We start from the raw sequence: 17,982 nt of genomic DNA, 5'->3' as shown, positions 1-17,982 counted from the left end.
TTTACACTTCCCAGATGACACAAGGATGTTAAGTTGTTCCTTGAGGTTACTTTCATCTAACTGTGTGGGGACTTCATCTAAGAGCTGCTCAATATCCATATACATTAGGAATCAAAGATTCCAACCGTGTAGGGAAACTTCAAAGAGAAGATCATTTTGGAATGTTGGTGCGTCTTTAAATGCCGCATGTATTCGTGTAACTGTTCCTTGGATATCTCACCGCCGTAGTCGCTTAAGATGGTTTCCAGATCAGACTTACTGGGCGTGTAGAAGACGACAAGCGATCCTATGTTTTCCCTAAAAGGCTTAGAGACGCTGGTAAGCTGCTGCGAGAGCAACCAAACGCTGATGTTGTCATGTCTGCCGCTAAAGGCGAGTTTAACGAGCTCGGAGGTGCGCTTTTTTACGTCGTCCCCGCGGGCAATGTCATCCAGTATGAGTAAAGTCTGTGTATCTTTAGGGAATTGCTTGTGCCAGAACTTAAGATGGCTGGATAACTCGTTAGGGTCTAAGATATCTACAAAGAAGTCGTCATCTTTCGCGCCCACGCCCGTCCAGGTGCGGTTATTCACGTAGGTGGGGCATAATAGCACGATGTAGTCGAAGCGGTATCTAAAGGGTCCTAATAGCTGCTCCACGACGAATTGGGTCTTTCCGCAGCCGGTGGGTCCTACTATCAGAGCGTTACAAGGCATGTGATTCGGGTTCATTTATATTTATATAATGGAGCCAGTGGAAGCAGTGCAAAGAATTGTCGCCGACGCAAAAGATAAAAGAGACACCATAGAAATGCAAAGGGAGGAGATCGATCGGTTGAAAGAGCGCGTGCAGGAGTTGTACGATGAAATGTGCGGTCTGAAGCGTGCAGAACGGTTTGGCGCGCTGATAACGATGGCAACGTGGGCTAAGGAGTCCGTTAAGGACTTCATGCGGTATCCCCTGTAGAATGTTGACGTTTAGGTTAAATCTTTGTTAAGGATGCCTGGAAACTATTTCAAAGAGTGTCTCAGAATGTTGACAATAAGGTTAAATCTTTGTTAAGGATGCCTGGAAACTATTTCAAAGAGTGTCTCAGAATGTTGACGTTTAGGTTAAATCTTTGTTAAGGATGTTAAATGGAGGCTAAGATATTGTTAAGTATATATGGACTGCTTGTTGTGTAAGAAGGTGTTCAGCACCAAACAAAGACTTCAATACCACGTTCGTCGCGGCGTTTGTACAAAGAAACCCCTTAGCCGCGCTTGTAAGGATTGCGGTAAGGAATTCAGCACCGTTCAAAAGATGCAACAACATCAGGATAAACGCATTTGTGGGCTTTGTAAGGACTGTAATAAGGAATTCCACAACCCCTTCGAAATGCAGCAGCATCTGAAAAGGGGCGTCTGTAATCGAACCAGACAGTGTAGTTTCTGTAATAAGATACTTAGTAGTCGTCAACGTTTACAGACGCACCGGAGAACGCATGAAGTGAATTATAGGTTTCTCTCCCGCGCTTACGACTTGGAAGGCGTGGATTGCTACCAATGTGCGGATTTGATGTGTCGCTGCCCGCATAAAGAGGATTACTTAAGGAATTGCATAGATTACCATAAGAAGATAGTCCGTACTTTCCCCTCTTTTGAACGCGCCGAAGGCGTTCCGTGGACTAAAAGGGAGTATTGGAGGCAGGAGTGCGATCGTTGTGGTTGTGTCAGGGAAGAGGAACATATCTTCAACTGTCTTAACAAAGATTTAACCTAAACGTCAACATTCTGAGACACTTTTGAAATAGTTTCCGGGCTGTCTTAACAAAGATTTAACCTTATTGTCAACATTCTGAGACACTCTTTGAAATATATGATACGCAATAGCATTTCTTGGGGCCTTTAATAGTAAAGTAGGGTTTGTGCAAAGAGTCTCAAATCCTGATCTTATTTTTCTTGTTGTTTGTTAGGGATCAACAATACCTCAACAAATCAACAAGAATAATAAGGACCCCTTTTAAAGGTATATGCTAGCCTACGCAGCCGCATTCTTTGGAGGATTCCTAATCGCCCTTTCAATATATGGACTGTATTACATGCGAACTACCAAGCGACTGCATAATCCCTGAAACCCCCGCAATTCGTGAGGAGAAAAAATACACCTGCCTTCATTGTGGCAAGGTATTCCCCGAAGGATCCTTTGTGGGGCATTGGTGCTCCGCGGATCCTAAAGCGCAGCGGACTTTAGCAGACGCGCTAGTAAGCTGAGGAACGAAGCTTAGCTATGCAGAGGACTCTCAGGCTCATACTTGACTACGTCAAATACCCACCTGCCATCCTTTTTACCATGACTCATGACATGGGTAACGTCCTGCCCTTCGATGGCGTACCTTATCCTATCAGGCGCCCAAAGGGTGTAAATTCTTTTTTTATTCTTTAAGACCAAACGCAGGCGGTCGATGTCTTCAAAGACCACGTAATTCTTTATCTCGTAAATCTCCCCCACCACCAAATCCCTCCAGTGTGTTTGTATGAACTTTAACTCGTTAAATTTATCCTTATCCATTATACCTATGGAATATTCTCAAATGCGTTGCCAAAAAGCGCTTACAGCACCACCTACATGGCAGGCGAATTCCTTGTGCATACTCCGTGATCTCCCTGCAGATGTCGTCGTAGTCGTTGCTGATCGACACTTTGTACCCATTTTCTTCATACCTCTGTAAGAGGCGGCGTTGATCCTCGGATAATACCCCGTTGCCTTTTGGAGTCTTCAGCTCGATGCAGAAGCCACGGTAATGGGTGTGCGCATTCAGGATAAGCAGGTCGGGTTGCCCCCGTTGATATCCTTTCTGCCAGCACTTTATGCGTTTACTGTCGCCGTCCTGCAGTTCGCCTAGACCAGGGGTCACGAGCATTTGGGGGTAAAACCTGCGGATGTAGTCCACCACTTTCTTATGCAGGTCGAATTCATTTTCTATTTTGAATACCAACTTGTTTGGACCGTCAAACCGCTTTTCTATTGCATATCGACCGTCCTTACGCAGCGCGGGTAGGACTTCCTCAAAGACCCAATCACGAAACTCCACAGCTTTGGGTAGTTTGGAGCTAAATATCAGTTCGTACAAACCAGGTTCGGATATAAACACGGAATGTGGTTGCGTAGTAGGGGAGCGGTGATTTGAAGCCCCTTGTAGATCAACCCATCTTTTCTGGTATTTCTCAGATACGTGTGCTCTAATTGCATCTCTAGGGCGCTCATAGCCCAACGCCAAAGCCACCTCCTTTCCCCTGAAGTACAGTTTGTCGCCTTGCACTATGCATTGCAGTTTGGTTTCGTTGTTTTGAAATACGCGAAGTATATTATACGTAAGGAATATTTTAATAGGCAACGCTTTTTAGCTGATTCATTTCCACGCTTAACTGCGCGTCAGACACGACGAAGACGTAGCAGTTTATCTTGTCGCTGTCACCTGCACTGGCGTTCTTGGTGCGCTTGATCTCCAATGTTATGCCATCCTGCGTATTTACTAGACGTAAACCCTGACCGTGCATAGATTCGTCGTTGATGGTGCGCATGTCAATCCATAACGCATATTTGTCCTTAAAGAATTCCTCAGGGCTAATTTGGTCGCCAAACTTGCGCATTGCCTCCCTGTACACGTCTGCGGGCTTTATCCCCTGGGAGTAAACCTTGTTTGGGACTCCGTTGATATTCACGCCGACGTTAGTAATGTTGGGGTTATGAAAGGCCTCGGAGTCGCGCTTACCGGCTTCGTAGGGTTTGGCAAACACCAGCATCAACCCCATGAGACTTCTTCGGGGGAGGTTAATGCTTTGGTTGATAACCTCGTCCGTCTTATCCAAGAAGCTAAACGTCTTATACATCACTACGTGGTCGTAAAAGAATGCCTTTCCGGAGCTGTATTCCATGCCAGCGCTACGGGCCAGCTCTTCGCTGTACACGGTCTCGTACTGTAGCTCTAAGTTGGTAATAGAGTATGGGGCTGTTGTGGTAAGTGCAGTGCTTAGCCCACCCATGATGTTATTAGCATCTGCTAAAGTTACTTCAAACTGTAGCTCGGATAACTGTCTTGGGTAATACACACCGTGATTCGTAATCACTTCAAAGTCCAGTGGTATGACATACTTACTACCATAGGCTGTCTTTATTCGCTTTGCGTCTGCCACTGCGGTTTCTCCGCTGCCGTCAGTAGGTTGCGTTTTCGTAGGTGTGCGGACCTTACGTAGAATGACACTAGCTAATTGTCGATGCTGAAAAAAAGTTCGGTAAGGAAAGAATGATGGAAATGAGAAACCACTTGGATAAAGCCCTGCGGGAAAGGGATAAAGTGCAAAGGGACCTGGAGGAGGCTAAAGGCTCAGGCGCCTCCGTTGAGGCGCTACAAGAAACGTTGGAAGAAAGGGAGGAAGAATACATGAAGCAAAACCGACTGCTCGCCGACGCACATAGGAGGGAAGTCGAATTTAAAAATCAAGAAATAAGTGAGTTGGTAGACCAAAGAACCCGAATTCGACGTGAAAGAAATCAGGCTCAAAGGGCTCTTAACCTCGCCCTGCAAGAGTTAGACTTAATTAGAGACGATACCGAAAACCTACAAACCACCATAGCTGGCTCTTTGGTGGAAAGGCGGCGGTTAATGGCTGAAATCAATACTAAGGAGGAACAAATCCGGCAAAGAGATCAGGCCATCGAAGACCTGGAGGGGCAAATAGAGCGGCAGCAAGAAGTAATCGAGGACCAAACTCGTACCGAGGAAGAAAGGGAAGCAGCCCAAAAGGAAGTAGAAACCCTAGAGGTGCGCCTTGCGGAATTACAGGCGGAAAAGGAAAACCTGGAAAAAAAGCTGGGGCTTACCACCAAGGAAAAAATAAAAAGAGTCCTTTTGAAGTATGGCGTTCCGCTGGCATTTGCGGTTGCTATTTCAAGCGTAGTAGGCGTAATCTTGTCCACGCTTAAGGCCACGGGCGCGGGCGTAAGCAAGTTAGGTAAGGGACTAACGGACTTGGGAAAAAAGATGGCAGCCGGTCTTCCTGGGCTGCTGGGTTCGGTTGTTTCCTTGGCACTTAGGGCCGGCGGAGAACTGCTAAAGTTTGTGGGGAATAACATTTGGATCTTGGTCGTCGCTATTGGAGTGGTACTCCTGAAGAAGATGAAGGGTTAATCTTATCCTTGTGTATTACTGGTGGCTTATCGTCGTCAGGCATCCGAGGCGTCCTCCACTGGGGATAAGTAAAGATAGTATTCGCGCCGCCTTGATAATGCGGAACTAGCGGCAGCACACTCATGGTGCTAATGGCCTTATGATTATAAGCGGCGTCCACCCATTCATATTGCCCGTTTATTCGGAGGATGCCGTGGTAAACACCACTGCGGGCATCGCTGGGGCGAACTTGAAGCTTTGCATATTGACAATTAGCTATTATATGAAAAGTCACGGGCGTTAAGTCTTCTCCGCTTCGTGGGTTGGGTTCGAATGAAAAATGAGTTGGGTTCCTCTTATTATTTTTTATCCTATAAGGTGGTAATGGGGTATTAGTCTCGTCTAGAATTCTAAAGCCAGCATTACAACTGTCCCCCGTATTAATGCTAATAGTGCAAATAATCAATCCCAAGCCTCCGACCTCAACCCACAACCCAGTGTCGCGCCAACTATCACCCCCCGTATATTTTTTATACTCTAAGTAATGAAGAAACCAATCTTCCTTCACATGTGGGTTCATATATTTCAGGTTCATAAGCTTAATACCGTAAGAGTGCTAATGGTGGCGTGATTAAAAACCGCATTTCTTTGATTTTCCATACTATTTACGCAAACGCTCCCGGTGTCATCTACGCGCATTTGCAGCTTCACTAACCCATGACAATCAGCAACCATGTGAAAAGTCCAAACCGATAAGTTTTCGTTGCTGGTGGGGGGCGGCTCTACTGAAAAATGTGTAGCCTCTCTGTTGTTCGTCTTCACGCGTATGGGTTGCAGTATGCCGTTGTCATCTAGAAACCTGAAGCCGACGTTGGCATGGCTGCTCGTACCAATGCAAATACTACAAAGAATCAATTTCTTTCCCGAGTAGTTCAAATTCACGGACATACCCGTGACATCAACCCAAGATGCCTGGGTGTATTTTTTCTCGCCCGTGTAAGTCGTATAGACACAATATACTCCAGCTACGTAGGGGTTGTTCATCGCCATATATAATAACTCAGACCAACACCCGCGACTGCTAGGCCGGCATTTAATAAGTTATGGTCATATTCCTCTTCCTTTTTAGGCGCTCGGTATACTTCTTTCGTTAGGTGCACTTTCTTAGGTGGTTGCGTATGGTGCACTTTTTTAGGCTGTTCAACAAAGTGCCTTCTAAGAGTGTCAGAGTTCACGTCATTCACCCCAAACTTCATATCCTTAGTAGCTCGTTGAAGTTTGTTGTTGTATCCTACTACAGAACCAGTATTTATAGATAAATTACTAGGCATTAACCAACAACCCGGGGCTACGGCATAGTCCAGTCGGGCCTTAGAATTTTGTATAGCTACTTGGTAACGCTGTACGCCCTTGCTAATATCACCCTCCAAGATTGAACTTTCGAATAAGATCAAGGCTTCGGCTCGCGTCTCTTCTGCGGCGCCAGTATTCCCCACTATACTCGATCGGGTGTTTACCTGAGCTCCAAGGATGGAATACACGTAAGCTTCTATGCTGCGGTTCAAACGGGCAAGGCCGGCTTTGGTTAGTCCTTTACCTTCTGGGGGTATGAAATTAAGATATTGCTTTGTTTGCTCGTCGTTGGTAATTTTGATAATCAGTGGATTAGCTCCACCATACTTACCACCCTCGTCTTTGAACAGAGGTCCGTCTCTGACTTCCTTAGTGGTTTTGGCATTTGGTTCAAAGAAGGTGCTACTGTCATAGGTTTCTTTGTGATACCCAGTGTTCCATCGCAACTGCAGCGAATGCACTTCCCTGTTGCTTAGCTCATGTCCACCAATCCCCCAATAAGCCCAAACATGCCCCAGACCATTGTTAGCGCCGGCAGTGCATCGGAAATCCTTCCCTACAACACCAAACTCCTTACAAAGTCTATCATAAGCCGGCACGCTGTATTTGTTATCCCTTGGATAAAACGCGGCGTCTCCCGGCAGCGCAGTAACGCCCATCTCATGCAGTATTCGCCTCACCGTAAAGTGAAAGTGAAACATAAATATCGAATTCTTCATCAAGTTTGCGCTTACCCCACAACCGCCGGTGGCACACCAAACCGCAAAGTTCAACTGCTGCGGCCAATAACGCATGTTAGGAGCGCTTAACCATTCATGAGATTCCTTAGCGGTAGTATGAACAATGGGAACTTCTTTGAAGATATCTCGCACCTTTAACGGAAAGGAATGGTTGTTAGAGATCCGCATGTTCAACGTTAGGTCCAAGCTTGGATGTTCATTAAACGTAACTGCGGGTATCGGATAAGTACTGGTACCAAGCAATAATTCCTTTGACCAACCTTGCACGGGTTTAGGCTTAGGATGCTTCAGCTGAGGCGTAGGTTTCAAATCCTCATTGCTGTACATCCTAGAGCCGTTATAGTAAATCCCATCGGGTCTTCTTTCGAACTTACTAGGGTCTGCATGCGGAAACATCTTCCTAAAGGCCCTCCAGTTCCAGTAATCCCGGTTGTCGTGATGTGGCTGCTCCTCAATATCATTCCCAAAAGCGTCGTACATTAGTATATATAATGGATGTTATACCATCAGCACCTCAGTTGTACCCAGATGTTCCCTATACTACACCTAACGAAATGAATGCCGAAAACTTTCGTCTGAATAAAGCAAATTTAATCCTGGCTTACTTGGAAGGGCAGGCAAAACACTACGAAAAAGTTAGGAAGAAATACGTTAGAGCCTGGAGTACGCTACATAAGATTGCGATAACTTCAGGGTCCATATCTGTTGTGTTAACGGGCTCCGGCGTTGCTACTTCGCTTACTGGGCCGGGAATAATCGTTGGAGTTCCTTTGGCCGGCGTTGGGGCAGCCTGTGGTATTATTTCTGCTGTTGCTACGGGTATTATGAAACAGTTGTCAAGCAAAATATCCAAGCATGACACGACAATAGCTCTGTCAAGGGCTAAAGTAAATACAATTACCGATCTTGTCTCAAAGGCTCTGCGTGACAGAAAGATAGACGACGTAGAATTCTCGCTTATTCTGGCCGAAGAAGACAAATACGAGAAATTAAAGACGGACATAAGGAATAAAAAAACAGTCGTAAAAGATCTTTCCGAGGAATCTCGCAAAAAGATCTACCAGGAGGCAAAAGAAGAGCTTCAAAGAAAGCTTGCTCAGTAAATATCGTGACAGGATTCTATTTACATATCGAACGCCGGCTGTCTGGTTCATATGCAAATTAAATATAATAATTTTCACATACATAAGCGTCCAGATGTGTCTGGCGTTCGCTTGTGATCGTGGACTTTGGAGCTGGGGAGGCCTAAAGTCCCGAGTTCAAGCCTCGCTGTAGACGCATTTGGACCGGTTGCTGTGAGTGAAAAAAAAGCCTCCCCCACTCACAGCAACCGTGGGGGGAGGGGTAGAAAGTGCGATTCAACCCCGCGATGGGGGGTTTCGCGATTGGAAAAGTCAGGGGGTGTCTCGGGACGCTGTCCGGAGTTCACCCTCTGGTGGGTCGTAAGAAAGATATATGTGTATGTACTAGAGGGCCTCTGGCGCGGGATGAAATAAGCCCCGTAAGCCCAAAATGCAAAAAACCCCACTGGGGATAGCTTGGTGTTCTGCGCGATGCATTCCCCAGTGGGGTTTCTGGCAACGCCAGTTTTGCATTTTTATTTTCTCGGAATCCATCCTAACAGGGGGTGGTTGGGGTCTATTTTGTAAAATATTTCGTAGATTACGTCAGGATAATAAGGAATATCCTTATCCAGCCGACAAAACATCCACTCGGCTTTTGTCATATCAGAAACCTCGGGAATAGGGTCGCCGGTAATTTCAGACAAAAGGTAGGGAATAGCTTTGTAATATTTCCCTAGTTTTAATTTTTTCAACGTTTTCCGTAGACTTTGCGGGGTTGTCTCTTCTAAGTGGTCTATGATTTTCTTCTTTACTTCGGTGTCTAAATATACCGGTCGATAACCTTGGATATGACTCATCCAGTCCCTAAAGTATTTTATTCTCTTATAAGGTGTTTTCTTACGACCTCCATTGGCGTAATACTGCTCTCTGGTAGCATTCGGTACGGCATTGCGAATGTTCTTACCGCACTCGTAACACTGTGCTGACGTGTCGTCTTCTATTTGCATTTTCTTACCACAACACCACAAACCCTTGGGCTTGGGTATGTTAACTTTGGATCTTAGGCAAATTATACAGAAGTCATTGGTGAACTTTTTACATTCATGCATATATAAGACAAATATTTCCAACACAGCAGCAGTAAGGGACTTCTCGCGAAAGCAAACAGTGTAACGCACCTACTTCACACGGGTTATTTCCATGCCGCCAAAAAGTTTCCCATAGGCGCTAACGCGGGTAATTCCCGTGAAAATGACATAGGTTCCTGGGGACTTCGCGAGTCCCCCTTACTGCTGCTCATGCACCTTGCTGGCACCAGAGCTCTACATTCTTGGCAGGATTCTTTGCGGAACCGACATTGCTGCTGATGCTGCTGAAGTTCATAGGCATAAATGATTGCTTTGCAGCCACCAAATTTGCATTTCATCAGCCTTATTGCACAGTTGTTTTTGTGCTCCTTCAGTTGATCCACCTTCCCCGTCCACTGGCACATTTCAGCTGTAGACACATCTCTACCAAGTGAGGATGGGCATTTAACTCTCATTCTTCCAATGATGTTTTGCAGTGGCCTGTTTTTGGTTGGCAGTTGGCCACCAATGTAAGCCCTGTCTAAAGGGCATTTGTAGAAGGTTCTTTTCATTGCTTCCTTTATACAGGTTTCACAAAATGAATGGCCATCTTTGCAGACTACAGGTTCATAGCACACAGCAAGACTGTAAGAAAATAAAATACAAACTATTATGAAACTGATTCAAAACTGTTTGCATGCATATTGGCCTGTTGCAAAACGAGCAAGGGACTGGGTCCTAGTTTCAAAAACTAATTAAATTAAGGTTCCTGGCAAAATGTATCCTTATACATGAAGAACAACATAGGGCAAGCTCACTGACCAAGTTTCATGTTTGACCTCATAGGAACAAAGTTATGAGCATTTGAAATTTTTAAAATGTGATCGAATTTTCAATTCATACTAATTTTGTGAGTATTTTCCTTTTGAAAGGGTCTGTCTGTGAATTAAGTCAAATTATTGAGACTCGTTTCCAGTCCCTTGCTCGTTTTGCAACTGGCCAATTATTTTAAACAAGAAGTTTGTTTTTCTGTTCACCCATTTAAGTGCTGAGTAACAAAGTAAAAAACTGAAGGCTAAAATAAAAACAAGTGATTGCAAAAAGACTGAGCATTTTGTTTTGTACATTTTATTATTGCTTACTTGTTAGGGACAAGTCATTTTATTTTACAGGCAGAGTGGGGCTGGTGTATTTTGATTTTCATACCCCTCCCCCAAAAAATTATTCCTTCCCCCAAAAATTATCTCTCTTAGCCCTGTCCATTACGGAGCATAGAAAATGCCACCCATCCCTGTAAAGATCACTGGTCCCTATATTGCAAATAAAGTGTATGATTTTTTTGTTTTTGGGTTACTGATTTGTTATCTTTAGGGGGAGCTGAAAACCAAATATAGAACCCAGTCTTTTTTGGTATATTTTTAGGTTGTTGAAAGATAAGACACAATAGAATGTTCATGACTATCGTTTGGTTTTTTGATCTCTTAGGGATCAAAAAATTGTAAAGCATACCCATAAAAACTAGCCTGCGTCACATCCGGAAATTCTTTCGTTTACGAAGAAAATTCCAGATGTGACGCAGGCTAATAAAAACGAACTTCTGGTTTCTATCCCCAAGCTTTTAATCTAGGAGTCTCCCCTCCTCCTGGCCTTTTACGGCAAAATTACTGTTCTACACAATAGGTTTTAAATAATGTACCATAACCCACAGCGGTAAAAACCTATGAGAAACAAGATATGCATTGTTATTTCAGTTTTGTTACGATTATTTAGGTAATTTTCTGTGTGATGTGCGTCATTGGTATACTTCTTTTTGGAAAGACAAACGTCAGATCATGTTTCAAACTTACCAAATTGGACATATTACATCAGGGTCAACCTCTTCTAGGAAAATCTCCTTCGGGTAGCTTTCGCATGAATTGCTGTCCACAGTCATTGTTGGTCAAGGAAGCGTCCGAAGGTTAACACTGGGCTTACTGGACATCCGAACCAACGCGAACCAGAAGATAACAATAGAACGTGGACATTAAGTGATATTTGATATGTTTACAAAGTACGCTGCCAAACCCATTTTTAAAATTCCTAAAATCCCAATAATTGTTTCGATCTTTCAGCTTCATTCATTTGTTTATTTGAAAATTTACCACGCTTTCCTTGTCTTTAGCATCGGTTTCTGCAAATCAAAGTGATTTCATGTAGTAAAAACGCTTAGAGTTCCATTTTATATTTTCAAAGATATCGATATCGGCGCGCGCTATTTGATTTCCAGGAAATGCATGATTGACATCTGTCAATAATGTTACATGAGTTTTTGTTGTTGTTTAGCAATTGGACACTAGTATTAAGTATCAGATGCATCGTGCTTGTTTGTGCTAAACATCTCTGTGGAGGACTTTGTATTTACCGTAATCTTCTTCTTTCGAACCGTGGATAAAATCATACAATTTTCGTTATGGTGAGTTTCCTACTTTTGAGGTGTCTCAGGTGGTTTGTCGATTAGGTTTAGTATCTTTAAATCCGTACTAAAGACGAACTGGAACAGCCGAAGAGCTCACATGGTGTGTGTTGTAGTTGTATAAAACCTAGTCAATACTTGACTGAAGATATAACTGAAACGTTCCTATTATTTTCAGTACAACAACAATGAAATGCACTCAAGTCAAAGTCAAGAAGATCAGCAGGTCAGTTAGTTTACCGAATAAAGAATATTAAAGAATAAAGTTCTGAACAGCCGAAGAGCTCACGTGGTGTGTTGTAGTTGTATAGAAGTTCTTAGTAATACTTGACTGAATATATAACCGAAACGTTTACTATTTCAGGACAACAACAACAATCAAGTGCAGCCAAGTGAAGGTCAAGAAGAACAGCAGGTGTGTTGGTAAATCAATGGAATTGACTTCAGAGTCAACCATTAAGAGTACGGATATTTTACTAAATCACATGACAGATCGGGGAGAAGGCAGGTTGAAGCGCGCCAAAAGCGCGCCAGTATCGTCCCAGGCCACTCTCTGTCAGCTATGCGGATTCCAAAATGGCGGACGCATTCGAGCTGTAAGGGGGGTACTCTGACAAGACGCTCCTGTCGGAATTATCTTTCAGAACAGATTAATCGCACTTCATCTTTACGAAACTGATATCTATCAATCATTGTATTTTATTGTTCATGATAAAATGTCACATTGCATACGTTATTCGTTTTTGAGAGAAAGTGGCGTGAGTAAATGAAGGACATTCATGGCGCAGCCATATTCTACCAAAGGTCAAGCAGAAAACATCTCATTACTTGTAAGGCCTTTTTTTGTAAGGCATTTTTTTGGCCATGACTCAATAAACCACTCACTAGTATACAGAAGTTTATTACATGAAATAATTAAATTTTTATCATTTGCTTTGCAAGCCAATGGAAATACAATCTCAAGAGTAGGACATGTAAGCTTAGGTTTTAGTAGATACCGTTAATTAGAAACACCATAAATTTGGTGTCTATAATAACAAGAGTCCATTATAAGAGTGGGGAATATTCAATGAGTAAATTTTATATATTTTATTCATTTATGGATGTTAATTCTTATTTTTCTTTTTCTTTGTAGCATGCTCGATTAGCAAACAACATCGCCCAAAGTGTGAGGCAGCAATTTGTGAGACCTCAACCTTTGGGTGATCTTGTAGTACCTACAAGATCATCACAAAATAGGAGAAGAGGGAGAGGCAGGACACAAAACTCCTCTCCCTCTAGAAGAGAGCAGCACTATATCTTTGATGCGGTTGTGCTAAACCAGAATGTAAACTCCGTCCCAAGAGGGAATAGCAGACAAAGTTTTGCTTCTTCTGGGCTGTTGAAACAAATGGTTTTAGCAAAAGGTTGCCCAGCCGGGGAAACCCTGGAGCAAATTAAGCGGCTTTTCCCCATTTTGAGGTAACAATATGTAATTCCAGTAAATTTTTCTGTGATGTAAGTTACAAAGATGTGATTTTTCCCCCTTATCTCTAGGGACAAGAGCTTTCAAATAATGGAATGTGTGGGGAATAATACCCTTGCCCTATCTATTAGAGACCCCGTACAGTGTACAGCAAGAGACTTAAATTCTGTGAGAGGTCAGGGAAGCCTCTATTTGAGGCTAACCAATGCATCTGTAAGATTGGTAAGGAAGTATAATTTACGTTTTTTATCATTCATGCATCCAGTTTTCATTTTTGTATTATGTGCCGCACTGTTAGTTGTGATTTTGTAGTGCATGTGGCAAAAGATTTACATTATTATTTGTTTTGCTATCTCAGGGAAATGGAAGGTCAAATCCAAGAAACAGAGGTACATGTTCAAATAAAAAAAAAATACTATAAAATTAGAATAACAGTTATTATTTCCATAATATCTTGGAAATTGTTGCCTGCAGTTATCATCAGTATGTTTCTAAATGACTCTAATTTGTAATTGTAGGACAGCTCTTTCGCCAAAATATGAATGCAACTTTGGCTGCTGATCAAGATGTAGATGATGATTCATATATTGACACTTTGATGAGTGAAATGGATATGCCATCAATAGGTATCAAATGATAAACAACAAACATGAAATTCATTTCTGTAACACTTGTATCAACTGTCAAACGTATATTTTTTACAATGCTATTTTGGTTTGCAGAAGACTCTACTGCTGGTCAGGGGTCTGGAGTACGACAAGGTATGATATAAAATAATGCTACTAGTGAAAAAAATAATTCGCATGTTTACAAGAGGAGGTATTGAACATTGTATTTTTATGTAATTTTTGATCTTCGGTTTGCTTGCAGAAGACTCTACTGCTGGTCAGGGGTCTGGAGTACGACAAGGTATGATATAAAATAATACTACTAGTAAAAAAAATAATTCGCATGTTTACAAGAGGAGGTATTGCACATTGTATTTTTATGTAATTTTTGATCTTAGGTTTGCTTGCAGAAGACTCTACTGCTGGTCAGGGGTCTGGAGTACAACAAGGTATGATATAAAATAATACTACTAGTAAAAATAATAATTCGCATTTTTACAAGAGGAGGTATTGAACACTGTATTTTTATGTAATTTTTGATCTTTGGTTTGCTTGCAGAAGACTCTACTGCTGGTCAGGGGTCTGGAGTACAACAAGGTATGATATAAAATAATACTACTAGTAAGAGAAAATAATTCGCATGTTTACAAGAAGAGGTATTGAACATTGTATTTTTATGTAATTTTTGATCTTTGGTTTGCTTGCAGAAGACTCTACTGCTGGTCAGGGGTCTGGAGTACAACAAGGTATGTAACAAAATATAATAAAATAGTAATAGAATTTGCTAAAAAGTAATTCACATATAGTTAATACATGAAATTTTTCATTTTTGGTTTGCAGGCGACAATAACTCTGGAATTCAAGGTGATGTTTTTAGATTTTAGATAGCATGGCTGAGTTACAGGCTTGGAATGGGGAGGTTGTTGTGATTTATACACATCTTGTCAACTGTTCTTAATAACAAATTTTAATTTATTTTTTCGTTTTTTACATTTTGCATTGAAAAACAGTTATCAGCAGTGATGAAGAAGATGATGGAGGCGGCTATAAAATAATTTTATATTATCAGAATATTTCCACCTTACATGTAGTTCTAAATTTTTATCCAGTTATCTGATTTACTTATCGAATATTCTTTTATTTACTTATTTAGAACTGGAGAGACCAACGTTTCGGATAACAATAGATGACTACAGAGGTAAGTAGAAAATTTTACAACATGCATGCTAAATATAGCTAGTCTTGTGTGTATTTGTATGAAGGTTACATAAATTAAATGTAAATATTTTTCACCCATTTCTCCAATTCACAATGAATAGTGTGTTCAAACTGCAAGCTTGTAATGTTTGGGTGCCATGAATATTGGATCATTCACAAAAACTGTTAATAATTTATTGTGATCATAAGTTTGTTTTCTGGTTATTTACAGCAGAAATAAGCTGTCTGCACTGTGCTATTTCCAGGTTATAATATTTGCACTCTTAAGGTGGTAAATAGGACATTTGCACTATTGCAACATGATCCTCTACTACCAGAATCCCTCAAAGGACGTCCTATTACCCATCTTTCTTTTTTACAAACATTAATTAATAGGCCTGGATTCAATAGACTGTTTTAGATTTGTTGTTTGTTGTGCCCATTTCAGACCCTATGATGCTACTTTATTTCAATAAAATTTCATGTGGTCTGGAATGGACAATTCGCATACGAAGCTAAAATATTCCTGTTTGTACTCTAGCTATGTATGCAATAGTAAATATATAAGTAGTGTGAGAAACCACTCTCAAGTTATTGTTCAGAAATATGTGAGGGCACTGGCCTTGGTAAAATCGAGAAACATGTAGTCTAATAATCACAGAATGTTTAAAAGGATAAATCGCTGTCTCCATAGATTATTCACTAAATGCAAAATGCAGTATTTTTAGTATATTTCTCGTAATTACAAACTGCTGTCGTATTGGATTTTCTTCTTGCTTTTAATCAAATAAGTTGGGATATGGTCGGAGCAATACAATTTTTAGTTGATATTTATTTTGTTACCATTTATTTCAGCACCTATTCTTGCTTTTATAAGTAATGCTATACAAAAGTTGTAAGAAAATGAAAAATAAAATAATTGATCTCAGGACACACATGTGTATTCAAATTAAAATTCATTATTTAATACGTGACCCTTAGTTTAAGGGTTAAGGTCAGGACTAGGGCCAGGTCACGTAACCGGGAAAAACAAGCCTTCATTAGACACAATTGATAAAACTGAAGTGATGAAAAATAGTTCTGAAAGTGTTTTTCTTCATTCCTGACCCCTTTTTTTGGCCAAAAATTCCTGATTGCATGTGTTATCATGGTTATCAAGACCATGCATTCATTCAGGGGCGAAGAGCAAGACGTTGTTAATCCTTATGGGGTTTGGCTAGGGGCTTTTTCACTAGGGCTTTCTGAAAAAAATATCAGACGGCACCCCACAGTCCGCAATACACCCCCTACCCACTCCGATACCATTGAAGGCTTATTTAAGTCTAATTTATGTTCAGAAAGGGTGTAAAGACTATATATATTTTACACTAAGATAGGATGCCACAAGTTGGAAAACTCCGAAGATAAGGCGAAAAGATTACACACAATATGCTTCCGAACTATTGTCGACTGACATAAACCTTTCCGATTTTCGTCCGATTATATTACGAGCGTAGTCCGAACCCATCATTCTTTGCGGTCGTGTTCGAAATAATTTCGAACTCGAAATAATTCCGAACTCCAAATCATTCCGAGCTCGAAATAATTCTGGACTCGAAATAATTCCGAACTCGAAATATCCAAAACTAATTCGGAAAGCAAATTCGGAAAGCACATTCGGAAAGCTTTTGAAACCGGAATTTGTTTACGGATGGCGATCCATACACAAATGAAGCACTGATAGATGCAAACGGGAAGCATCCCGAATTCTCAGGGCCATGTTTCTAGCATTTCAAAAGACAAAAACATACAAACAAACAAAGAAACGAAAAAACCACGAGAATCTTACCGACGTTTTGCTGGAGAGTTAGTGATTGCTCAACCATGTCTTCTGGGATTTAAAAAAGTTGGCCACGACCTTGACCAAAGCCCTTGCAAAAGGAATGAGAGACATCTTCAAAGATATCAAGCAGTTGCACTCAGCGCATGCAAAAAAGAGATGCTGCCCAACTCCATTCAATGGGGTGCAGCCATACAAACAAACAGAGTATCATAGCAGACATCTGTGGCTCACAGAACAACCTTGTACACCTAAAATGGCCTTGCAGATTCTGATGACGAGAGTGATTTTCTGGCAAAGCTTGATAGTCTGAAAGGTTTATGGGAAATGAAAGTGCCTGGTTTTCATGCATAGTTCACAAAAAACCGCTCCTCATACTTTACAGCGAACCTCCTCATGAGTGCAAGAGCAGCTATTTCCATCGAAGGGTGCTTCTACACAAATGGCCTAGAGCTTAAACATAAGCTACAAAAGAAGGTACTGAAAGAATCTGAAGTGCCTAAAAAGGTGCATGCTGTAACAACAGAGCTGCAAAAATGGTCTCAAGAATGTCTTGTGGAAGAATTGAGAGCGCTTTGTGGCTTAGGCAAGTACCGCCTCGCCCCTAGTTTAGACCATATTCAAATTGATTGAATCTATGAAATATCAACGGAGTCAGGTGATATACACAAAATGCATTACTTTCGGTCTCTGGCAAACTATTTCTTCTGTAATGTTTCGGAGAAATATGGCATCGCTGTCACACGTCTGTTTGATGGTATCAAGGAGAAACTTACCAAGGCAAGACTCCACATGGCAACGCTTCAGAAAATATTTCAAACAGGCATTTCCAGAGTGTTATTCACAATGATTTCATTATTCTTATTTTGCTCAATTAATATTTTTTGTTTACTTACGGTTAATGATTAATTCGTGAAAGAACTGGCACGTAATGTAATTCAATACTCTATTTGCACACGTGCTATCAGCATTGAAGGATTTACATCTACGCTATCTAGAACTCTACTCTATTTTTCTTCGCAACAAATCGATAACTTCTACTTAGAAAAGCTACCAAAGCACACTAAAGTAAGTGACCTTAATTGATTA

General features: G+C 41.4%; 1 long non-coding RNA gene and 1 pseudogene across 1 annotated transcript; both read left to right on the top strand.

Moving 5' to 3' along the window:
• The window catches only part of LOC148908974 (uncharacterized), a 29,568-nt pseudogene extending 12,042 nt beyond the window's left edge, over nucleotides 1-17,526 (top strand).
• Nucleotides 14,583-14,917, top strand: LOC148908975 (uncharacterized). Its single transcript, XR_016120418.1, has 3 exons — nucleotides 14,583-14,623; nucleotides 14,718-14,741; nucleotides 14,888-14,917. It is a non-coding gene; the product is annotated as an uncharacterized LOC148908975 (long non-coding RNA).
• Nucleotides 17,527-17,982: the final 456 nt, after the last annotated feature.

Source organism: Actinia tenebrosa, unplaced genomic scaffold (assembly GCF_029948245.1).
Source record: "Actinia tenebrosa isolate PJP-AT-01 unplaced genomic scaffold, QUT_ActTen_1.0 PGA_scaffold2__45_contigs__length_23673736, whole genome shotgun sequence".
In the NCBI taxonomy this organism is placed as follows: Eukaryota; Metazoa; Cnidaria; class Anthozoa; order Actiniaria; family Actiniidae; genus Actinia; species Actinia tenebrosa.
This window is presented reverse-complemented; position numbering and strand designations above follow the sequence as displayed.